Raw genomic sequence first — 26570 nt, 5'->3', positions numbered from 1 at the left:
GCTCATAAATTAGGCGCCCATTGCGCCCTTGAAGCTTTCTCCCGTGTTTGTGTGCCGAGCAGTTGCTCTTGCTGTGCCCGTTGTAAAAGAAATTTTGCCATTTTTTTTTTTTCTCTTACTCAGCTGAGTCGGTGAAAATACGTTTTCGCTTTACAACATTCCGAGGAACAATAAAATACAGCGTCGAGATCTGTGTGACGGTGCTCGTCCGTGCTCTGGCTTCATCTAAGGTACTACATTGTTGGAGCTTTCAACAGTCTTGCCACGGATGGCGGCCGGAATGAGTCTAATTTCCTAATTCAAGCTTAGCTTCACCTCGCCGAGGCCATTATAGGGCAGTGGGTTGGAAAGTTTTGGCGTGGCAGTCAGAACGGTGGAAGGGGAGGAGCTGAAAATCAGCCTAAATTACGAAACGCGGGGAAGCCAGCACAGGCTTTCGGAATTATTATTATCTTCCTTCCCGGCGAAAAGGTGCTACCGTAAAGCGGGGGCAAATAGATCACTGGTTTACGGAAATATCGAAATAAATCTCGATGACCGTTTCAAAAGGTCCTATCTGCTTTGATTGATTTTCTCTTTTGATAACCGCTGATACACGCTTAATTTAGCTTACTCACGGGGTGAGTCGATCGTACTGAATTTCGTCCGATGCATTAGGTTGTCCAAATTTGAGTAAAAGAGAAATGTCAAAATGAGTAAAAGCAACAATCAATACGAAACTAACGATTTCAAATTGGCTCGCTACTTGACTAACCTATTGGTCCCAAGCAAATCGACTAACGTACCCCATTCTAGTATAAATTCCAGTACTACACTACCCAACAAACAATGTGTGCTGATTAAAGGCTTAACAAGTCATTTTTAAGCTGAAAAAGCATATTTTTGCCTGAATAAGCTCTTGTTCAGCTTCCAATGTTTGTTGGGTATGTTTGTTTTGATTCGCTATGAAAGTTTGACAGATAAAATGAGGAGTTAGTGGATTTTCCTATGTTTCGAGGGGTGAATCGATTAGTTTGGGACCGAAGAGAGTACCAGAGCTGAGCCAAAAAGTTGAGCTCGTTTCTTCGAGACCTTCTGGTCTTAGAGTTACCTCTATAGTAAAAGCAACTCAGTCACTCAAATCTGAGACTGTCAGAGCAAACGCTGTAAAAAACGGCGAAATTATTGTATAACACCGGCTGAAATGTATTAAGGTAAGTAGGAATTGCATGTGGAGACGATTTTCAGTCGTCTTCAGCTCCAGTTAAATTAAACTTTCCATTTTTTATCAAAACAAATAAAAAAAAAACTTCCCAGCTGAAAATAAAGCAGAGCGGTTTTGAATCAAAAGTGAGTAAAAGTGCGCCTACTCACTTTTGAGTAGCCATATTTCCCGCTGAAATGAGCATGTTCGACTCAATTTTGAGTTATTGCGAGTTGCCGTGTATATGTATATACCCGTTTCAGGTGAGCCAAAACTTCCTACGTCGAAGAAATATCCGCAGGAATCTGTAATTCCGAATTCTTTACAAAACTGACTTCCACAAGGGGCAAGTCACTCAGCATATTGTGCCGAAATTAGATTCAGCACAGCTTGGGTACTTCCATCGGGTTACCTTCGGCACAATCTCGTAGGCATTGGATTATTGTAAATAAAATGGGAGCACTGCTGGACATTTGTCATTGAAGGAGTTCACAACATTACGTGCTGTTTGACTGTATAATCAGGAACATCCTCTAATTGAATAAACCAGGGGAACTCAGACCAGCAGTTCACTTCTCGGTTTACTTATAGATCTACATTAGCACCCTTAATTTAAATAATGCTGCAATTTACACAAAACAAACTACTGAAGTCAAATTCATCATCCTCTATCTTCGGTCTCTAACAATGTTTTCCACCGGTTCAAATTTTTTTCGGTCGCTGATACACCGTTGCTTTTCACATCATGAAAGGCTAGGTTTCCGGTATGTCTTTGAGGGCATCATAAAACCCTAAAACACAGAATTTTTATTATCATATGAACACACCACAATTTTGCACACCTGCCACTTTCCGCATCATCCATAATCCCATTTTTGCTTGCGATTTCAAACTAAAACATTCAAGGTGTCAGAAATACCGGGTTGCCACGATGGGTATTTTACAAACAATACCAGCTTGCTCTATGACCGTCACAATCGGCATACCTCGAGGGGGACGACTCTATCTACGATGCAGAAAAGATTGTGTTTTGCTGTGGCTAGCTGCGCGCACGCTGAGTAGATAGAAAGAAGATTGATGACGATTCTGAAGATTTCCTGCAAAAAGATGATGCTCGATGCAAGTATATGCGACAAATGAAAGAAGATTTTTCGAAGATTGATTCGCTAGTGTGAGATTTGGAGCATCTTAACTTGAGATTTAGATGTGTCGCCCCCCTCGGCATACCTGCGGTACACTGACCTATCCCTACCCCTTGGACTTCCACCACTTGCGTTATTTTCACGGTCATTCGAACCCAAAATAGTTGTTGCATCAGAGCGATTACACAACCTTCAATTTTACACTGTAAACTGTAACTCTGTGCTGTAACTTATGCTACAATGTTTGCAGAATCTCTCCGAAGATCACGGAAACAGTCCGGAGATCACCAATCTGAAGTTCGTCGAACATCTTACGAACCATAAGAAGTTTTTCAAACCTGTCACATAAAATCTCTGAACTCAAAACTCGTCTCAGAACCACGCTTGCTTCCACTAACTTGCTATAAAAAAATTATTTTCGGAATTTTGGAATCATTAAATGTTATAATTATATTTGTTCTTGTTAAATACAGGAAGAGGTTAAAAGGCAAGTGTTTGGCACATAAACCTGTCAAATATTGCACATAATGTGTCAAATACATACTTTGCAACCTCCCCCTCCTTGTACAAAAAAAAACAAAATAACATCTAACGATTTTATAATTCCGAAAAACATTTTTTATAGCAAGTGACTGCAAGCAACCCTGCTCAGAACCATCCTAAATTTTTCAATATTTCTCGGAAAATTCAGCAGCTCACTGAATTCCATAAAGGATATCTACGAAGTTTAATGATCCAACAAAGAAGTTCAGCCATTTTCAGAAAAGTTTATCAAAGTCCAATTCAGGAAAGTTCAACGATCTGCAATGCTTATGCTAACTTTAGAGAAGTTCAAAGAACTTGCAGCGAAGGTACATTCAAACGCATATTCATTCTTTCTTGATTTCATGTCCTATACTGTTAGATTGAGCTGTATAGGCGCTCGCGATTCCGCTCAGGCAACGATTTACGATATCTCATAGGCCATAGAAGGTGTAGTTTGTAGCGCTCCTCGATCCAGGGAATCACTTCTGACGGAATGTTCGTCGGCAGTTGATCAAAAGTGACAAATATCTCATCTATTATAACCTTTTGAACTGCTGCTGGGGGTGCAACATACCTACCATTGCATTTAAATCCATCTACTTGCATCGCTCACCAACTTTTTCCAGGAAATCTTTAAAAAAATCATTTTCATCTCACAACAGCAAAGCGATATTTTTCCTGCATCGTAGATAGAGTCGCCCCCCTCAAACTGCTTTTGTTGTAGCAGCACATGGTCGTCGTTCTTCTGAGTAGTTCGCAACGCGGCTGAATTGAAGAGCGGTCTTAATCAGGCTTCTTTAATGTGTTGATAAAGATAGCTCATAGATTTATTTTACCGAGGCCTTGCTCAACTTGTACCCGGAGATATTCATTTGCTGGCAGGTAAGGACAATCGTAGCCCTTCTTAATGACATCATTTCATTTCTGTTCCTTCTGGATACTTCGAAGCGACGGATTGGATGCTACTTCTGTTCCATTTATTTCTCGTAATTTTTGAATAATTAGAAGGAAATTAAATGTTTGCAATGAATTGCAGTGTATGAGCCATTACAGGGTTGCTTCCACTCACTTGCTATACAAACATATTTTTCGGAATTATGCAATCGTTAGATGATATAATGATATGTTGTACTTGTAAGTAACGAGAAGAGGGTTTAACGTATGTGTTTGACTCAAAAAACCTATCAACCTTTCAGAGCGTCACAATAAGCGATCTTATGATTCGTGAGCGTTGACTCAGAGTGAGCACTCACGAGTCGTAAAATCGCTGATTGTGACGCACTGAAAGCAAAATTGATAGGTTTTTTGTGTCAAACACATACTTCACGTCTTCATCTTGTAACTTACAATTACTAATTTTCGCTATACCATCTTATTATTTAATAATTCCGATAAACATGTTTTTTTAGCTAGTGAGTGGAAGTAACCCTGTGAGCCAACGATGTAAGTTCGAACAACAGTTCCAGACAATGTCATTTTCGTCAGCTGCAGATCCTTCTTGGTGGACTCAATTCCTTATGCTACTCATAGTTTGAGTGAATCAACCAAAGTGTTTGGACAAGAAATCCACGTCGCTCCGCTATTCGCTTAATTCTGCAGAAACTATTCCGCGAGGACCCTCCCAAAAATAGTGAAAAAATCGCCATCTGCCCGCGAGAGTAGCGGACAATCGTTTTCATAGCAGTATTCATACCCACACGTACCACTACATCGACTCGTGCAGCCCGTGAAGAATAGCCAAAGGTGTAACACATCATACACCATAGACAAACATAGCTTCAAGTCATGGAGAATTGCAACGTATGCAACAAAACGTTAAGCTCAAGCAAGTTGATAGTTTGCAGTGGATCATGTAACCGGCGATACCATCCAAGCTGTGTAGGAGTGAACAGAAGTCATCTTGCGTCATGGTCTGCTCAAGTGGGACTCCTATGGTTCTGTCAGGCTTGTCGACTGAACTTCGAGCCTGCTGTTTATGACCGTGACAAGATCATCATGATGGCATTACGTGAGCTTCTCATCAGGATGGATTCGATGGACACAAGACTGGGAAACTATGGAGAGAATCTTCGAACCATTAACGGAATTCTTTTTGACCAGAAGAAAAGAGCATCCAACCTTTCGTTGGATCAAGCCGCCTTTCACAGGACAATCGATCAACTCACACTTGATGATTCGATTGATCCTCTCGATCGTTCCAGATCATGCGATGATACCTCTTTCTTCGAGGTTCTCGATGATATTAACAGTACCATTCATCAACCAGCTGACAAATTCATCGTTGGTAACAAACGTGTGCAAATCGTATGTGGAAATTCCAAAAGCACCTCGTCTCAACAATCAAATCTGAAGTCCACCGACACCGGTGCCACTGCTGAATCGAGACCAGTTACATCTGCTAATCCTCCCAATCAAACAACAAACCTGATGAACTCCACTTCAATTACACCTCAGCAACAAACCACTGGCCAACCTGGACCATTATCCGTATCAACCGGTTTCAATTCACTCAAGGTTGCTCGAAAAGAGCCTCAGCTGAAAATTGACGAACACCAATGTTTGGCGATTACAATCATTCAGACGTACTTTGGATATCAAATGAAAACGGTTACTCTTCTGTGGACATGGATCGTTCCCGTCTTTCAACCGCCAGCTGCGCATTGGTGGACGGATTCAACTTGCATGGATTATCGCAGCTCAACCAGATTGCAAATTCAAAAGGCCGCATCCTCGATCTAATACTTGCAAATGACATCGCTTTGCCTAATTGTACGGTCTCAGAAGCCATCGAACCACTGACTTCTATTGATATTCATCATCCAGCCATAGAGGTTGCATTATCCCATACGGTCCCAGTTTCATACGAAGCGGTGCATGATAACACCAGTTTCAATTTCCGAAAGGCTGATTTTGCTGCGATGAATCAAGCTCTACTTGCTATCGATTGGAGTTACCTTAATTCATTCCAGAACTTGGATGATGCTGTGGATTTTTTCACGAACGCTGTAAGCAGTATTATCGCTGAACATGTACCTCTTGCTGGAGCTGCACAGAAACCACCCTGGTCAACCAATCGCTTGCGAATGCTTAAACGCCACCGTTCTTCGGCCCTTCGAAAATATTGCAGCAGTCGTTCGTTGCACTTAAAACTACAGTTCAATCGTGCAAGCGAGCATACAGGAACCACAACCGTTTCTTGTACGCTCGGTACATAATTCGGATGCAGCGCAACCTACGTACCAACCCGAAGCAATTTTGGTCGTTTGTCAAATCTAAACGTAACGAAGAGGGTCTTCCTTCGTCAATGTATCTAGGAAATCTCTCTGCTGACTCAACTGCTGAAAAATGTGAACTCTTTGCATCCCAATTCAAAGAGTCCTTCAATAATTTCGCTGCGCAACCTGCTCAAGTTGAAGAGGCAGTTCGAGATACTCCACAGGACGTCTTGGACTTCGACAATTTCTACATCGATGAAAATGAGGCTGCGAGGGCAATAAGTAAACTGAAATTCTCGCTATCTGTTGGACCTGACGGAATTCCTTCAGCGATGCTGAAAAGATGTACTTCTGCGCTATGTCAACCTTTGATGAAACTCTTCAACCTTTCGTTTCAACAAGGAGTGTTTCCCTCGAATTGGAAATCATCATTCTTGTTTCCAGTTTTCAAAAAGGGGGATAAACGAGATGTCAGCAATTACCGTGGCATAACCTCCTTGTGTGCATGTTCAAAGGTATTTGAAATCATCGTGAACGACGTTCTTTTTGCCCGCTCTAAACATTACATTTCGGTTGATCAGCATGGATTCTATCCAAAAAGGTCGGTTGCTACAAACCTTGCTGAATTTACCTCTCTGTGCATTCAAGCAGTCGATTCTGGGAAGCAGGTGGACGCTGTCTACATGGACCTGAAGGCTGCTTTCGATCGGGTTGATCATAACATCCTTCTGAAGAAGCTGGAGAAGATTGGTGTAACGTCTGCTTCAGTGGATTGGTTCAGGTCGTACCTAACCAACAGATCCTTGTGTGTAAAAATCGGTTCAAGTCAATCGGAGATGTTCGTTAATCAATCTGGCGTACCACAAGGGAGCAACCTGGGACCACTGTTGTTCTCCTTGTTTATCAACGATGTGTCACTGATTCTGCCACCGGGAGTGCAACTTTTCTATGCTGATGATGCTAAAGTCTACGTCATTGTAAACAGCTTTGAAGACTGTCTCGAACTGCAGAATATCTTGAATTCCTTCGAAAACTGGTGCACAAGGAACTGTATGACTCTCAGCATCGAGAAATGTCAGGTAATCACGTTCAGCAGAAAGTTCAAGCCAATCGTATATCCATATTCGTTATCCGGGCAACCTCTAGCGCGGGTACAACGTATTCGAGACTTGGGAGTTAGTCTCGATCAAGAACTCACTTTCCGGTTCCACTATGATGACATCATCTCTAGAGCAAACAGGCAGCTTGGATTCATTATGAAAATTGCTAGTGGATTTCGTGATGTTTTCTGTTTGAGGTCATTGTACTGTGCTCTAGTACGGTCAATTCTGGAATTTGGAGCAATCGTTTGGTGTCCTTATCACGATAGTTGGATTACACGAATCGAATCTGTACAGAGGAAGTTTGTACGTTATGCTTTCAGGAACCTTCCATGGCGTCATCCTCAGCATCTGACACCATACCAGGATCGTTGTCAACTACTCGGAATAGAAACGCTGAAAAATAGACGTCAAGTTGCTCAAGCGATGTTCGTCGTTAAAATCCTCAGGAATGACATTGATTCACCATCCTTACTAGCAAGAATGAATATCTACGCCCCCGAATGTTTACTACGACGACGAAATTTCCTACAGTTTGAACCCCGCAATACTCTAAATATATGGACAGCATGATCCGGTTAGATTTATGTCAGCTACCTTTGATGAAGTTTTTCATTTATTCGACTTCAACGTACCGGTGTCCACGCTGCAACGACGGTTTACTGACCATTTTCGTAATACTTGACTAAATTTGTGTAATTTTATTTATGTATATTTGTATGAACCCTACATTATGTTATTCATTAAGACAAAAAAGTGTCAGATGAATTATATCAAATAATAATAATAATAATAATAATAATAATAATAATAATAATAATAATAATAATAATAATAATAATAATAATAATAATAATAATAATAATAATAATAATAATAATAATAATAATAATAATAATAATAATAATAATAATAATAATAATAATAATAATAATAATAATAATAATAATAATAATAATAATAATAATAATAATAATAATAATAATAATAGCAAAGCGTTCCTCTCACCTCTGCAAAATACTGAGAGAAGCAGAACTAAACGGTTCCACAAGCCACAATGTTAAAACAGCTACAATTTTTCTGTATATAAATCCGCCCGGTCGCCCATTTTCAGTTGCTCATGAAATTATTGTTGAAAAATATTTGTCAGTCGGCTTCAGCCCACCGGTGATGACAGATTTCAACACAAAAATTAGGTTGCTATGTGTGTTTGATGTTGATCAACGCGAGTTACTCAGAGTTGCTCAGAGTTGCTCAGAGTTACTCGAAATTAACTCTGATTTTACCCATGATCAAAAGCTGTCTTGCCCCTTGGATTCAACCATGTTTTTGGGTAATGCAGTACCGTGGACTTCCGTTAACCTGAACGACACACTGCGTGCATGTTAACGGGTTTCTATTTTAAATTGAACTTCTAGTAACCCTACGATCATCAGAAAAGTTATTGTCTGGTAGCCTTATTTGATGTTTTGTTTTGAGTCTGAGTTCCGTTTCGCATCGTTCCATTTCACTTTTCTCTGCTCCATGTGCTAGATGACGTTTGAGCAATTTTTAGCTTGCACGGCGTGCAGATTAGCAGAAGTGTGCAGATTAAGAATAGTCAGATTACCGGGGGTCCACGGTATTCAAATATTATAAATTAACAATATGGTTCACTCTTCTATTATTCTCAAGACACGATTTTTCCCGACGCTAGCGGCTCTCGTACACTGTAAATTGAGCGCTTAGCAGTTGACAGCTCAATAACAACAAGGCTACAAAAACAACTCACAGTTAAGTAAAATTTTATCCAGTATTGTGAAAAATTACCTGTTTTGAATTATATTATTCGAACTGGAGGCTATGGCAACACAGAATGTACAGTATGTTAGGGTATTAATTATGTCACGCCAAATCGAGCAATAAATTACCACTTCCTCCCCCTCCCCCCACCCCTAACGTGACGTTTTTCCTATACCTAATGCATTGCTTGTCACAAAATCTTAGACCAGACCGTGACTTAATATATGCATCATCCCTTATAGAAAAAAAATCAAGATTAGTCTAATATGAATAATATTTAATCTTGGGGTAATGGATGTAATGTCGGCCCCTAATTTGCGCCCATACATAAATTCAGCAATCGACTAAATTTTCAATAGCGACCAAAATTATCCATTAGTACCGTACCAATGTGGATCAAATTTATAAATAGCAGATTTTTAGCGATGGGCCCAATCTTAGATCCATAGGCCAACATTATATTTATTTATTTATTTATTTACTTGTATACTTGTAGAGTAAGAGTTTTCTCTTGTAATTTTCTACAATCGGTTTCTTCGTTGTTCACACCACAAATGCAATTCAATCCACTTTAACAAAAAGGTTCAAAACATAACTTAATATAATACAAAACTACTTTTAAATATATGCTATTTCAAACCTCAACCCTTTGCTCATTCCATTCCATTCAATTCCCTCCACTGAACCAGTTCAAACTCTCACGGTAGAATCCTGCAGCTGATTGTATAGATTGAATGTAAGTAGGAAGCTGATTCCATAGTATAATTGCACGAACAAAAAAGGTACTACCGTAATGAGAGGAGTTATGCTGCGGTACTACGAAGTGTCTTACTCGAGCGCTTCTGAATGGTTGTAATTTTTCATGAAGATAGTTTGGGCCATGATGTATAATTTTGAATAAGGTAGCACAGCTTCTCAGTTTAAAGAATTCATAAAATGGGCAGCCCAAAAGCTGCCGTTGTAAGTGTGTTACTCTAGCGTATCTTGACAAATTGAAAACCCAACGTACGCAGTGATTTAAGGCAACTCTTAAACGATCCAAAGCATTAGCAGAAGCATTTAAAATCAGTTCAAGTCCATACGAAAAATGTGGTTTCAAAAGAGAGCTGAAAAGCTTGATTTTGGTTGATACCGATAACATAGCAGCCGTTAGCCTTAAATGTCGTAATCCAGCATAAATCTTTCCACATTGGGAATTTACTTGAGAATCCCATTCTAAATCATTTTGTAATATTATACCGAGATTAGAAGCCTTGTTAACAAAGTCAATAATATCATTTATTTATAAAAAGATTTGGTAACTCAATGCGTGTCTGCCGTCTGGAAATAAACATCGCTTTTGTTTTAGATGAATTTATCGGAAGCAGATTTCTTGAAGACCATAGCGATACACACTTCAAATCATTATTGATTAGACGAGCCATTTCTTCTACAGATGCATCAATTGAACAGAGGTATAATTGAACATCATCCGCAAACATGTGGATCAAACAGACTTGCAATACTGACGGAAGGTCATTGATGAATAATGAAAATAAAAGAGGACCCAATACTGACCCTTGGGGTACACCTGATAATATATTAATGGGAGCCAAAAGACTACCTTCAATATCCACCATTTGAGTGCGAGCACTTAAATACGAATTGATCAAAGAAACAGCTTCACGACAGCATCCGAACTGGTGTGATAATTTCTTCAGTAGTTTGACGTGTGAGACCCTGTCAAAAGCTTTAGAGAAATCAATCAAAAGTAAAAAAGCAACTCCTTTTTTATCAATTAATTTATGGATATCATCATGCACCTTAAGAAGTGATGAAGTTGTACTGTGCCCTGACCTAAAACCTGATTGGTAAGGGCTGAGTAAGTTAAATCGGTTAATATACTCTTGAATCTGAGATTTAAGAATCTTTTCAAAGGCTTTAGATAATGAACATAGGATACTGATTGGGCGAAGGTTATTCAAGCTAGTGCCTGCAGGCTTTTTCCGAATTGGAATAACTTTTGCGGTTTTCCATGCATGAGGAAATCTAGCGGTCGAAATGAACAAGTTGAACAGGTAGGAAATCTGAGTTATTACGAAGGGTAAAATCAATTTGATGAACTTTAAAGGAACACCATCCATACCAATCGCGTTGGATGAAATTGATAAAATTGCAGACAAAATTTCCAAATCAGTGCAAGGAGAAAAACGGAAACCTTCAGGATTCAGTGGTGGTATCGTCGGTAATTCAGGATCTATCGTAAAATTTTCACCAAAAAAGGCATTAACTTCATCACTAGTATTATGAACCTTCACACTGCTATTAGAATTTCCGGCAACATTCAAATGTTTAAGTTTTTTCCACAGCTCTTTACTAGAGTTAGCAGCTTCCAAGCCACTGCTCAAAAAATTTGATTTAGCCTTATTTATCAGACTGGTTACCCGATTACGAAGTCTTCTAAACTGAATATGATACGATTCAATTCTACTTGATATCCAAAGTCGATATGCAATGTCTCTCGCAATTATTGCATTCAATATATCATTGTTGAACCACATCGCATTGGGATTGGACCGCACAGATCGCAGAGGAACGAAATTTTCGAAAAGATCAACTATGTGTGCATTAAAGAACTCGAGTGCCAAGTCAGAATCACTAATACTATATAACGGGGACCAATCAAAATTTGTCAACGTACTTTGTAGTAGAGGGTAGTCAATACGATTATAAGCCCTAAATAACTTAGGGAGATCCAACTTTCTACGAGATATATTAAGTGATGAAAAAATTATATCATGTTGAGAAAAACCAGGAGCAGTAACTTGATTGAAATTTAGAACAAAATCAGTATCGTTAGTTATCAGTAAATCAATCAGTGAACTTCCACCAGAGTAAAAGTGCGTTGGTTCATTGTTGACAATATTTAATCCAAAATTTTCCAGAACACTGCAAAAGCGTGAATTAGAGCCATTTCCCTATTTGTTTTAAGTTGAGCGCCGGCTAAATTCTCATTACAGAAGCGTTAGAAGCCTACACGATATTTGAAAACTACTCAAAATTAGTTAGAGTCAAAACTGAACCTACCCAAAAATGGGTAAACATGCGTTTACCCAGATTTGGGTAAACATATTTTTGGAGGAAACTGGGCAAAGTTTACTCAGCTGTTGACGTTTTCTATCTGGGTAAACGTTACCCATTTTGATAGATAAAAAAAGCCGTGTCAGGCTGCACAAACAAAGCCTCATCCGACTGGCTGCTCTAGGCTCTTTCAAGGTGCTAATTCATGAGTTTTCGAAATGGAACTCCACATTGCAATCCTCTAGTAGGGATATCCTATCGAATGCTTTTGAACTAGCTTTTGAATGAGGTTTGTAAATTGGTTCACAACCAACAACAAACATTGGCCAGAAAGGCATTCTACATTAAATTTAACGGATATCAATAAAATTATCTTCATAAATTCGATTTTTGTGGATTTCTTCGATTCGTGAAGTATAATAACACGCACTTGCCGATATCATCCGATTTCATCCGCTATTCATCGGTAATCTTGAATGAGTCAGAATTATCCAACCGTTATCGCATTTAATTTTTAGTGTGTATTACGGTTTGACTGTCACTTTCATTATCGCACCTCGGATCACTCATAACTCATATTTTCAACAAGTTGTGCGTAAATTTCATTAACCCACCCAAATCCTACATTCACCCAACCATCTACATCAGAAGCACAGTCCGAAGCTCTTCGTATGAAGCTCCCAACCAACGAATTTCTTTCATAGGATCTTCCATTCCTCACCGAATACTTCTGAAATCCAGCATTCAGCCGAAATTCGTTTGCCTTCACAACCACTTCCGGCTTCGACTAGGAACACCTCCAAACCGTGGCATTATCTTCGCCCTGGTCTTATCGTTTTCCATTGTCTTGCATCCTTTTTAACTGGGGTACACGACGTTAGGCATACGGTCGTTATGCATACGGACGTTAGGCATACGGTCGTTAGGCATACGGACGTTAGGCATAATGTACGATAGGCATAAAGGACGTTAGGCATAATGGAAGTTAGGCATAATGGACGTTAGGCATAATGGACGTTAGGCATAATGGACGTTAGGCATAATGGACGTTAGGCATAATGGACGTTAGGCATAATGGACGTTAGGCATAATCTACCGGATGAATTTCAGCAGGATGATAATGGGAACCGTCTATTGATTGCTGACTTCGGTGACAATAATTAAAGAGCCTTAATTTTTGGAACTCATGAAAACTTGCGACGTCTTGGACAGGTAAAGTGTTGGGTTACAGATGGTACGTTTGCCACAGTTCCTTGTTTGTTTCGGCAACTCGTCACTGTTCATGGAAGTATCGCTCCCTCACATCAGCAGACGGTAACGCTAGTTTTCATTCTGATGACAACAAAAACAGAATCTTTGTATCGAAAAGTATAGCAGCAGCTGGTATGTTTTTTTTTATTGAATGAAAAACCACAGAATTTACCATTCTTCATTTCATGAGCTGTTCTTTTGCATCATATTTTATTCAACCTTAGCTGTTTTTTGTTATTGAATGAAAAATCACAGAATTCACCATTCTTTATTTCATGAGCTGTTCTTTGAGGAAAATCTTTTCTCCTTGACAATTGTAATATGTGTGTAAGAATATATTACATCAAATGTGTGATTTTTTTTATTTCTAGATGCGATTGATTTCAAGTTATAGTTCAAAACTATGCTGAGTTTTCATTGCCAGATTACTTAACCGCTATCGCTACTAATTTTGGATCTAAGTAAATATGTAGCTACGTCACTTATGATATGATAAATAATGGATTCCAAACTGTGCTTATTAAAGAAACCTAGACTAACATTTGAAAGGGACGGAAGAGCCGAAATGTAAACAAACCATATTTTGCCACATATAGAGAGAATAGTTCACAAACTACTCGATAAACACGAAAAAGTAGAAGAAAATATCACTTCAAATCATCAAAAACGTTTCTTCTTACATGGCGTATTTCCAACTTTCAACTCTAAGATGCATCTGGTTGTTACGCCTTGGACCAGTACTACGAATTATATCGTTTTATTATTCCAAACGTATTGAGTCTGTAGTATCTAGTCACGCCCGATTCATTTGAAGTGCATCCGATTGATAGTTCACGTGTAAACAACGAACAAAAAGAAGACCAAAAAAATCTCCGGGCGTAATTCCACTCTCACAAAATTTGCGAACGATGAACCAAGGCGGAACAACAAACAAAAAATCCCGAGGGTGTACTTCCACGGCGTATCACCAGTGTTGGCAGTTCAAAGGGTGGAAGATCTGGGGGGTAACAACATGTATGAAATTATCAGGGCGTATGATGTTTTCTTCTCAATTTCACGGCAAAGAAAATTTTTTTTTTGAGTTTTTAGTCATGCATGATGATAGATTACACTATTAACTATATGACAAGCTTATAAAATCAACCAGAAAATGGAAAGTCGTGAAATAGGATTAATTTTTAGGTCAACAAAATTCACAAGCGATTTTCTCGATATGGTCTTTTTGGAATTACGCCCTTTTCAAATGTTAGTCTAGAAATACCGTAATCTGTCATGAGAAAGTTAGAGATGTGACCCGATATTATAGGGATGTGATCGATGAAAAATTATAATATAATATTATTTTTAATTTTGGAGATTATATCTGATAAAGTGGATTTTTGTGGATTATTTTTTCAAAAAACTTGAATAAATCTGGGAGTTTCGTCCCCCTCGGCTGATAGCTTTGTCATTCAAACAGTTCCGTAGCTGTTAAATTTTAAGCAGTACCGTGGACCCACGTTAATCTGACCGTTCTTAATCAGAACACTTTTTAGTTCTAACCTCGCTAATCTGCACGCCGTGCAATCTAAAAACTGCTCAAGCGTCATCTACCACGTGTAATAGAGTAAAACGAAATGGTAAGTAAATTATCATTTTCACATCATTTCCATCTGCCGGTCGACCGTAACGTAAATTCATCAATATGTATGAAGTGTATTTCGGATTAACGGGGGTCCACGATATTTAAACATTTATTACAGGAAGATGGTGAAGAAGTAATCAGAATAATGGCGAGCAAAGCTCTTACGGAACTTGAAAAGAAATATTTTCAAACGATGAGGGAAGAACTTGCACTGCACACTGAGCCAGGAACCGAAATTAGCAAGACAAAACCTCTAGCGCATTGGGTTTGCATTCTATTGAAATGGTGTCTTTGGCAAAGTTTCTCGGTTTAACATGCGCCTTCATCTGGTAATGAAAATTAGTTCCAATCTTCTCCGCATAGATGGTGCTGCGATACTAACTTTCTTATTTCACATGCTAGAGTTTTAATGTCTTAGGCAAAATTGTAGAACATTAAAAAATATTAAAAAATACCCAATGACTTAAACTTCTAGGTCTTCAAATAACAAAGATATAGTGAATATTGTAAAATTTAATTGAAATTTACGTTTTTTGTACTATTTTCCATACAAACGACAAATCCTTCATTTTTAACACCTTGTATCTTTTAAGTCGGATAATTTGCAAGTTTTAAGGAAGAGTTACCAATGTTTTGGGTCGATACAAGCGAAATATTAGCCAAAATAGCGAAAATTACCATGATCTTCATAATCCGGTTTCTCGAAAAGTAGCAAGTTTTAGCAAAAAGTCATTTACTTTCTAAAATGTACCATTTATCATCAATCAAAGGTGAAAGTTTGCCGGACAAATAATTTTATATATTTGAGATATTTGAATTCATAGACTACAATGTTTATTCAAGCAGCGTTCGCCAACGCACGGCTTGCTGACTGCATGCGATGGAAACGATGGAACATGTCTCTTATGCTTCGCTAGCTGCACGTTGGCTTCTTCATGTTCATGTTCATTCTCGAACATGTGTGCTTGTGTGATGAGATATCTAGATTCAAAGTTTTTTTTTTTTTAATTCTAACAACTACCTGTTATCTTGCATTGTCGATTATTGCAACAGCATTTGCACGGGTCCTGGAAATTGCTCTTTCTTGGTTTGAGGAACCTGTTTCTGAACTGTCAACATCGGGTCAGAGGTCAGCAAAAGTCGATGGAATACGTCCTCGATTTCTGCAAGACAACTGAATTGTCGAGAATGATACTCCCGATATTTTCTGATGGATTTGTTTCGTTGCTCTTGCGCCTCTTCGGATAATAAACCAATCGGAATATCACAATGGCTTATGATTATCGGTCCATGCACCAAGATCCTGTGTAACGTAGGTGACAAAGTGTAAAAACTATAATAATGGACAAACAACCTTCTAGTCTCTTCTGCGTAGGTTTCGAATGCCTTTACGTCGATTTCAAGCTTGCTAGATAGCACACACAGAATTGTAACGAATCAACAAAGGATATCCTTCTCAATTCCTGTAATTCTTGTCGTTATTTCTGGATTTTTTAATAATCTTCTGGCGGTGTTGCCATCGACCCAAAACATTGGTAACTCTTCCTTAAAACTTGCAAATTATCCGACTTAAAAGATACAAGGCGTTAAAAATGAATGATTTGTCGTTTGTATGGAAAATAGTACAAAAAACGTAAATTTCAGTTAAATTTTACAATATTCACTATATCTTTGTTGTGTAAAGACCTAGAAGTTTAAGTCATTGGGTATTTTTTTATATTTTTTAATGTTCTACAACTTTGCCTAAGACATAAAACCTCTAGCATGTGAAATAAGAAAGTTAGTATCGCAGCACCATCTATGCGGAGAAAATTGGAACTAATTTCCATTGCCAGATGAAGGCGCATGTTAAATCGAGAAACTTTGCCAAAGACACCATTTCAATAGAATGCAAACCCAATGCGCTAAAGGTTTTGTCTTGCTAATTTCGGTTCCTGGCCTGGTGCAAAGCGTTAAAATTCCTATTCAACCCTCGTTCTCGTCCATGTTCTCGGACGCAGGGTCCTCCTTTTACAGTCATATGATTATGAGATCATACTTGAGCCGGAAGCCAGTAATCTTGCGGATGCACTATTTCGAGTGTCAGTAAGAATTCCGAAAGCATTCGACACATCCGGAAAAGCCTTTGTGAACCAATTGTTGGAATATGCTTTACCGGAAGCAGTCACTCCGGAAGATGTTAGGTTTTTTTTTTTAAATTCTTTATTTAAGAGATTTTTAGCCTTAGGCTAGTTCATCTCTAGGAAGATGTTAGGGAAGCATCACAAGAAGACACTGTTCTCCAAGAACTGCAGCAATGTCTTGAAACAGACATATGGAATGAGAGAGTCAAAGGATATAAGCAATTTAAACCGGAACTTCATGTCATGAGGAGTATAATTATGCGCAGAGATAGGTTGGTGATCCTGGACAAACTACAACCGAAGGTGATTTTTTGTGTTCATTAAAGTCATCCGGGGATGAACGCCATGAAAAGGAGACTGCGGCAAAACAGGTAGATAAATGCGTCAAAGGTTGCAATGCCTTTACGTTAGTATCGACAATAGGTCCTCCTGAACCAATGAGACGGTCAACCAGATTTGTTGGGCTCTCTGTCAAGTGGTCATATCTTTGGATATGGTTGATAATTTAAGCCGGTTTACGGAGGTAATAGTGATGAAACAAATTACCGAAGAACTCAATTTTCAAGCTTTATTCGAGACGTTCTGCCGTTTTGGTATCACGGAGTTGCTACGCTCGGACCATGGACCTCAATTCATTAGTCAATCTCTTACAACCTTCTGCAGAGAATATGGTATCGAGCAACAGAAAACTACTCCATAGTGGAGAGGTAGGAAGAATGAACTATACCATCCTTAAGCGAGAATTAGGTGCATTGGATTCAGTCCGCATCGTGCTCTCTTGCCGTGCGGATCTATTTGCTTTTTGCTGAAGGAAGTGTAACTATTACCTAAAGCTACAACAAATTTAAACAGCACTTTTCAGTGCTCAACCTGCAAAAAAACTCTTTAACTCTTATTCCTCCTCGATCCTTGTTTGGACCCTACCTGAGGTAATCCTTCTCGGATATCGATTTGGAAAATTCCTCTTCGATCCTTCAGATTCTTATAGTAATCTGCTTGGAAGTCGATTTGGATAAAAATTTACTGCCGCCATGGCGTCTAAACGCAAAAGAAAGGGGCAAACTCTTGACCCCCCTTCTGATGAAATTAATTTGAGTAATCAATTTGATTTGCTCACGGATGATGAGAATGATCCATCATCCAAGAAAAGTTCTAGTAAACTTTCCCGGCTTAATGCCAAGAAGGAAAAGATTCCCCCTATTGTGATAACCACTTCAGATTTCCATGCTCTTCGCATGGAACTTTTGAATATCGTGAAAATTAAGTTTTCACTACAAATTGGACGTCGGGGTGAATGCCGTGTATTGGCTGAAACCTTGGACGGATTTAAATGTCTTCTCAAGTATCTTACTGAGAAGAAGCACAAATTTTTTACTTACGACACCAAAACTGAACGTGTGTTCAAGGTTGTCATGAAAGGACTGCCCAGTGGTGAATCCCTGGATCAGATCAAAGATGAACTGGCAAAATTACTTGGAGTTGTGCCACTCCAAGTAATCAAAATGAAAATGAAATCCCGTCCTGGCGATTCGCGCAACGGGATTTCTAATGATTTTTATTTAGTTCACTTCAAGTCTAGTGAACTAAACAACCTTAAGACCTTAGAAAAAGCTAGCCTTATGCTCCATGTTCGAGTGAAGTGGGAACACTTCAGGAAGACTGGAGGAAATTTCCAAAACCTCACTCAGTGCCGTAAGTGCCAGGGATGGGGTCACGGAACTAAAAATTGCTACATGCCAGCTAAATGCATGAATTGTGGTGATTCCTCTCACGCAAAGGACGAAGGAAGGTCCTAAGAAATTTAAATGTTCAAATTGTGGTGTAAACCACAAATCCAATTTTTGGGAATGTAAGACTCGCAAAGCGATCCTACAATCTCGTTCTAACCGTCAGGTAGGAAACGCTCCACGTTTCCGACCAGGTACAAGTTCCTCTGCTGTTAACAACGGTCAGCGAGAAACAAATTCTACATTCGTACCCGTAGGTACAAATATCACCCCTGCTTCAAATGTTTCATCTGTACCTAATCCCCTCGCTGCTAACAATGTTCAGCGAGTTAATGGAGCTACCTATGCTGCTATTGCAGCGGGTAGAAATCAAAATACTAACCAACGTAATTCTAACGGAAATTTTGACAATTTTGACTTAGGAAGCATTACTGCCCCTAAAATGGAATTTTTTTCAGAAATCATTAATTGACATGATTTCTGATATGCTTAAATCTAATTCCATGTTTGAAGCTATTCAAACTGGGGTAAAATTTGCAAATAATATTGTCATGACTTTAAAATTCAGTAATGGATTTTAAAGCTTTAAATATTTTAAATTGGAATGCTTGATCTCTTAAAGATAATGAAGACGAGCTATTTAACTTTTTGAGAGTTCATAACGTGCATATTGCCGTTATAACTGAAACGTTCCTTAAACCTGACCATAAGGTTAAGAAGGACGCAAATTACTTGATTTATAGAAATGATCGTCTTGATGGACCCTGTGGTGGCGTTGCCATCATTGTTCATAAACGAATCAAACATAAAATTCTTTCTTCATTTGAAACCAAAGTTTTTGAAACTTTGGGTGTTTCTGTAGAAACAAAATTTGGACAACTTACGTTTATAGCTGCCTATTTGCCATTCCAATGCGTAGGCCAGCAAAAGAATTTTCTCAAGGGTGACCTTTAGAAACTTACCCGTCATAGGTCTAAATTCTTCATAATTGGTGATTTGAATGCGAAACACCGCTCATGGAATAATGCTCAAAGCAATTCCAATGGTAATATTCTGTTTGATGATTGTTCTGCAGGTTATTACACTATTCAATATCCAAACAGCCCAACATGCTTTTCTTCTGCAAGAAATCCCTCCACTATTGATTTGGTCTTAACTGATTAATGTCAACTTTGTAGCCAATTGGTTACCCATGCTGACTTCGGTTCTGATCACCTTCCAGTAGCTTTTGAAATATCCCAAGAAATAATTTGTAATCCCAACAGCTCTACTTTCAATTACCGTAGAGCTGATTGGGAGCAGTATCGAACATTTATGGAATATAACTTCGATCCAAACATTCCTTTGCAAACCAAAGATGAAATTAATTATGCTCTTGAATCTCTGACTACTTCTATAGTTGAAGCAAGAGCTGTCTCAGTACCAAAATGCGAGGTTAAATTCGATTCAATTATAATAGACGACGATCTTCAGCTCTTGATCCGTCTTAAAAATGTCCGTAGGAGACAATATCAAAGAACACGCGATCCTGCCATGAAAGTTATCTGGCGGGATTTGCAAAAACAAATTAAAAAGCGCTTCTCTGCCCTGAGGAACAAAACTTTTGAAAATAATGTTTCTAAATTAGACCCGAGTTCCAAACCCTTTTGGAAACTCACAAAAATTTTGAAAAAAAAACTCAAAGCCAATTCCAGCGCTTAAAGAAGGTGGTAAAATTTTGATCACAAATTTGGAAAAAGCTCAGAAACTTGCTAAGCAATTCGAGAGTTCCCATAATTTCAGTTTGGGTCTTACTAGTCCTATTGAGAATCAGGTTGCTCGGGATTTTCGGAATATTTTCTCTCGGGAAAATATTTTTGATGATTCCTGGGGGACTGATTTGGACGAAGTAAGGTCTATAACTAAAAACTTTCAAAATATGAAAGCTCCAGGTGATGATGGAATTTTCTATATCCTCATCAAAAAACTCCCAGAGAGTACCTTGTCTTTCATGGTAAAATTATTTAACAGATATTTCCATTTGGCATACTTTCCTGATAAATGGAAAAATGCAAAAGTTGTTCCAATTTTGAAGCCGGATAAAAATCCAGCTGAAGCTTCTAGCTACCGCCCAATAAGTTTGCTTTCTTCAATAAGTAAACTTTTTGAAAAGATAATTTTGAATAGAATGATGCTTCACATCAATACGAACTCAATTTTTGCAGATGAGCAGTTTGGATTTCGCCATGGGCATTCAACTACTCATCAACTCTTAAGAGTTACCAATTTAATTCGTTCAAACAAATCTGAAGGCCACTCAACTGGAGTTGCTCTTCTAGACATAGAAAAAGCATTCGACAGTGTTTGGCATGAAGGTTTGATTGCTAAATTGAAAAAGTTTAATTTTCCACTTTATATTGTGAAATTAGTTCAAAATTATTTAACTGACAGAACTCTGCAGGTAAATTATCAAAATTCCAAATCTAATCGACTACCTGTTAGAGCAGGAGTTCCTCAGGGTAGCATTCTTGGGCCTACATTGTATAACATTTTCACTTCGGACCTCCCTGATTTGCCTCAGGGTTGCCACAAATCTTTGTTCGCTGATGACACAGGCATTTCCGCTAAAGGAAGAAGTCTTCGTGTTATTTGCAGCAGACTGCAGAAAAGTTTAGATATTTTCTCTTCTTATTTACAAAAATGGAAGATTTCTCCCAACGCTTGCAAAACTCAACTTATACTATTTCCACATAAGCCTAGAGCTTCTTTTTTGAAACCTAGTAGTAGTCACATAGTCACTATGAACGGAGTTCCAATTTCCTGGTCAAACCAAGTGAAATATCTTGGATTAGTATTTGACCAAAAATTAACTTTTAAAGATCACATTGAGGGCATTCAAGCCAAATGTAACAAATATATAAAATGTTTGTATCCTCTTATAAACAGGAAATGCAAACTTTGCCTGACGAATAAACTTCTAATATTTAAACAAGTTTTTAGACCGGCCATGCTTTACGCTGTGCCAATATGGTCTTGTTGTTGCACTACCAGGAAAAAAGCACTTCAAAGGATTCAGAACAAAGTTCTGAAAATGATTTTGAAGTTGCCTCCCTGATACAGTACTACCGAGGTACATAGAATTTCGAATGTTGAGACTTTAGAACAAATGTCCAAAAAATAATTAATTATTTCAGGCAAAAATCGTTGCAATCCTCAATTGCAACGATTATTTTTCTTAATACTTAGATAAGATTTAGTTTTAGTTTTTAGTTTTAAGATATCAATTGTTATACTGACATGCAGGATTAAAAAAACCTGTTTAAAATACTGAATTGCCAAGACAGGAACAATGTAAAACACTTAGCTATATATCATAACAATTAAGGCTGGTAAGTTACTGTAGTAACTGGAGCACCTAAGTTAAAATGAAATGTAATTTATTTTAAAGTGGAACAAATAAAGAGTTTAAAAAAAAACAATTCAAAGTAGAGTAAAATTTTACCCAGTTTTATGAAAAATTACCTATTTTAAATTATATTATTCTAACTGGAGGCTATGGTAACTCTTAGACCAGAATGTCCCGAAGAAACGTGCTCAACTTTTTGGCTCAGCTCTGGCACTCTCTTCGGTCCCAAGCTAATCGATTCACCCCTCGAAACATAGGAAAATCCACGAACCCCTATGTCAAACTTTCATAGCGAATCAAAACAAACATAGTGTAGTACTAGAATTTCGAGTAGAATGGGGTACGTTAAACGATTTGCTTGGAACCAATAGGCTAGTCAAGTAGTGAGCCAATTTAAAATCGTATTACTGTCGCGTCTTTTCAGAAACATATGAGAATTCGGGAGGTGAACCATATTGTTGATTTATGATATTGGATTTCCGGATAATCCGGAAAATTCAACTTGATTTTACGTTAGCATTCTACAATAAAAATTAATGAAAAAGTCCTAAACCAGTGATCCATCCCTGCCCACAAGCAATTCTTATCAGCATTACTCGCAGTAGCAAAAAATATGAGCAGACACCTGGAAGGACAACAGCATCAACAGAGACCTTTCCAACACACAACACTCTACACATCACCGCTATCAGCAACAGGAGCAACAACAATGTAAATGGGCGCTTTAGCAGACAAGAAGAGCAGCAGTTTGATTTAACTACGAAACTAATTTTTAACCTTCAAATATTTTCGGTGTGATGAATTTTTAGACAATTTTACATAACAATTTTAAATCATGACCAGTTCTTTCGAGTTTCAAGATTCTAAAACTGCTGACATGTTTAGTTACATATTTTCCAAATCAGATATTTCCTTCCTTGAAACATGAGCGGTTCTTTCTAGGCATATTTTAGCAATGATTTCCGACATCTTGAATCAACTATTCATCGACATCGGCCTACTTCATTAGCTGCTCATGTTTTTTTTAATCTGAAACAATACGGATGCCGATCATGTAAAGTGAACAACTTTTAAGGCCCACCCACATTAGATCCGGATCTGACACTTTGCGATAAAATGACAGCTAAATCTATTGTCTAACTTTCAAAATTTACGTCAATGCAACGCAAACGAATCTAATGTGGAGGGCCCTTTAGAATCTCAGCCTAATGGCGTTCGGCCTAATGGCATTCACTTCTAACAAAAATTCAGCACCCCACTATCAGATAGGTACATATGCCCTATCAGCTTTTATTTATGGAATTTCCCAAGCATAACTAATTACATCAACGCAAACGCACCTGTTCCTGCACGAGTCTGTCGTACAAAATCCCTCTAGAATTTTCCCATCAACGCAACAGCCAAATTTTCCCACCGTAAACGAAGAACTACACTAAATCAGTTCCGAAACCTACTTCGGAAAACACCGCACCACATTTTCCCGGAAGCTCTCCCGGGAAACGGCTGACTTTCTCTCGAAACAAGCGAACGGCCGCCCCCCGGGGAAAAGTAATCACAAATCAAACCAGATGTTTTACCTCCCCCTCCCCCTCCTCCACCCCACCCCACGCTACAAGCGCTTTCGACGAACCTTCCTGGAAGCTGGTGCTACACGTTCTTCAGTATAATCCACCGTAAATATATGTATTTTAAAGTTTCCTCCTTTTCGGTTCGGTTCGCTTACATTTCGGTTCGGGAGAACTGCTCCGTTCCGTTCTGCTCCGCGAAGAATGCTCCTCCACTTCCGATGGTTTCTCCTCTTCGTCGGATTTGGTCTTTCTCAATTTCCCACACTCATCTTCATCAATCTCGGGGAAAAACTTTTCACTCGCTTCCCTGCTTTCTGCACTTCCTGCCGAATTTTCACTTCGCCCGGCTCGGGCAAACAATCACAAATCCCAAATTAGCAACACTCGGGTAAACTTTTCAATTTTCGCTTCACGCTTTTGCCCTTTCGACGCTGCTTACTGGCTGCATCCTCGTACCACGGACTGTGTTTTCATCTTCGCCTCTTCCAGGGCAGCTCACTCTTTGAATTCTTCCAACTCCTGCCTCAGAACACCACCGTTGGCCAAAAGCAGAGTGTCCGTGTATCGGATTACGACGACGACGTTTCCTGCCTTCGTAGCCTTTTGTGGGTTTTTCTCGCATTCGCTCTTATCTATTCCCATCAGGCTTGAACTTTTGCACTTTCCTAGAATAACGGGCCAGTTCTCCACCAAACAACACAATCACCACCAAGTTGGAGAGGTCACGTCTTGGCTTAAGCTAAAGGAATGCTCCCCCAATGTATTCTCCCGTCGTCCAGCAGACGTCGTCGATCGAACAAAAAGAAAAACATTCCCCATTCACCCTTTCATCACCGAAAGTCGCAGTCGGCGGATTCAGAACACACTGCGAAAACAACCTTCTTTTCTCGAAATTGGTTATGTCACAGCACCGCCAATGGGCAAATACACCTAGCAAAAGGATACACTTTCGCCCTGGAATCACCCTTTCCACGGGATAAAGCCACTGCCGAGCCGCCCCTGCCAATAAAGACTATCCATGGAGCCAAAATATCCAAACATCACGTCGCCGTCGTCGTCGTCGTCGTCGTCGTCGCCGTCATCGTCAGTAGTGACACTTGCCTCTCAATCGAGAATGCTCTTCCTGCAAATCTTCACCGAGCACGATTCCAAAAAAAAATCACTCATCAAAAGCTGTCACACCACAGCACTGCCTATGGACTGCTGTTATGATCAACGAAGAAACCGCACGAAAGACGCGACCGCATCCGGACCGATTCGACGAGCGACTAAATTGCGACAGTTCTCCAGCTCCAGCTGCTCTCGCCATCGTCGTTGTCGTCGTCGTCAGTCGGTGTCGCGGAACGTGGCCCGTTCGGGCTCCTGAATCGGTAGATTGGACACTCGAAAGGAAGTTGCATGCAAGTCAATGTGAGAGCATGCGCTGTCCGTGTCGGATCCGGACGTTTGTTTTGGCGGGAACATTACCGATCTAGTACTGCGACTGGAACGGTAGCGCGATTTTTTGTCGGATTAAATTTCTGGCAGTTATGCAGTTAGAGGGGATCTTATTTTTTGAAATATTGCTGCTTAACTGAGCACTCAGAAGTATTTCTACTTTGTAACCGTTTAGTTACAATGTCCTAGGTTTTAATTTGTGCATGTTGTTTTAGGAAACTGTAGTGTTTGTTTAGTGTCAGTGTTGGGTTAGGATTAGTAGGATTGTTGGTAAAATTGCTGTAAATTGAAAAATGTATAAATTTGTGTTAGTAGCGCGCGCAGTGAGAAAAAAAATCCAAACTTCTGTCCACGAACCATTAGGTCTTGATCTTCTGAAGAACTTTGCCGAATACAGTAACCTTATATATGTCCAGGATCGCGAGATATTCCATGTTGGTCCCTATTAGGTCAAATCCCATATGCTACGTGTCCTCCATTTACGCGATTCCCTCGCGCAAACGGAATCATTCGAGACCAACGTAAATGGATTTCGTGTAGACCGAGTTCGCGTTCTTCGGGGGGAGCGTGTAATCCTGTTTAAATGCTAGTGAATTGAGTTGGCGCACGGAACTGCCAACCAGGGTGAAAAGAACTCAAAATTAGGTATTTTTTTCTTTCCGTGTAGGCTGGTTCATCTCAATAGTTTGAGCAAGCCAAGAGCCACATGTGAAAAGGGCATACAAGCTTTATAGGCCATTTTTTCACCAACCGAGGGTCGCCCACGCAAACCAACAACATCATCGGGAAGGGGAAAGTTTCCCCTACCGGGTGATGTTGATGGTTTGCATTGGTGTCATATGGATGGCAAGAAAAGGACATAAGAAGGTTTGTTTACAAAAAGCTTGTATGTCCTTTTCACATGTTGTTCTTGAAATGATTTTCGTATGGTTTTATTGGTAAGTATTAACAATAATTTATAATAGAATCAAGACAAACAAATTAATGTTAGATACTTTACTATCTTTAGGCAAGTCCATAGAACTCTAAAAGTAGGCTGTGCGTGCGTACGGATGTGACGTTTGTTTTCTTTTCGTATTTGAAAATTTGGAAAAATTTAAAATAAATAATTTATGTGTGATAGCTTGCCTCGTGATTGGAGCACATTTTCCGCGGTTCGAAATTCCAGTGATGACCTGTGTTATATTTATACTTGGGTGCTGATCCGGTCAACAACTACCATAGATGGACCTGGATTCGATTGCCCGGTTCTGGGTCGCCACCAAAGCCGAGATTCAAGATGTTATTTTCACGAGTAGCTCAATTCCTGGCGCAAATGGCCAATCATCAACAACGGAAGATCTTCTATTCGAGACTCCGCGAGTGCACGTACATCGACTGTCTGCAGGACCTACATTATCCCCCAGCTTGTTCCTGGAGCCGCTGTCAAGCCAGTAAACCCCCAACGT

The 26570-nt window shown here is 39.2% G+C and overlaps 1 protein-coding gene across 1 annotated transcript in view; it reads right to left on the bottom strand.

Annotated features, from left to right (window-relative positions):
* Positions 1-24928, bottom strand: part of LOC135707415 (uncharacterized) — a 261090-nt gene extending 236162 nt beyond the window's left edge. The window contains exon 1 of the mRNA XM_065229228.1: positions 23841-24928. The gene's annotated coding sequence lies outside the window, so the exon portion shown is untranslated. The remainder of the gene's footprint in view (positions 1-23840) is intronic.
* Positions 24929-26570: the final 1642 nt, after the last annotated feature.

Source organism: Ochlerotatus camptorhynchus, unplaced genomic scaffold, assembly GCF_037179485.1.
Source record: "Ochlerotatus camptorhynchus isolate MF236.1 unplaced genomic scaffold, CSIRO-AGI_Acam_v1.1 ptg000310l, whole genome shotgun sequence".
Taxonomy (NCBI): Eukaryota; Metazoa; Arthropoda; class Insecta; order Diptera; family Culicidae; genus Ochlerotatus; species Ochlerotatus camptorhynchus.
The sequence above is the reverse complement of the archived record's forward strand: the minus strand, read 5'-3'. Positions and strand labels throughout refer to the sequence as shown.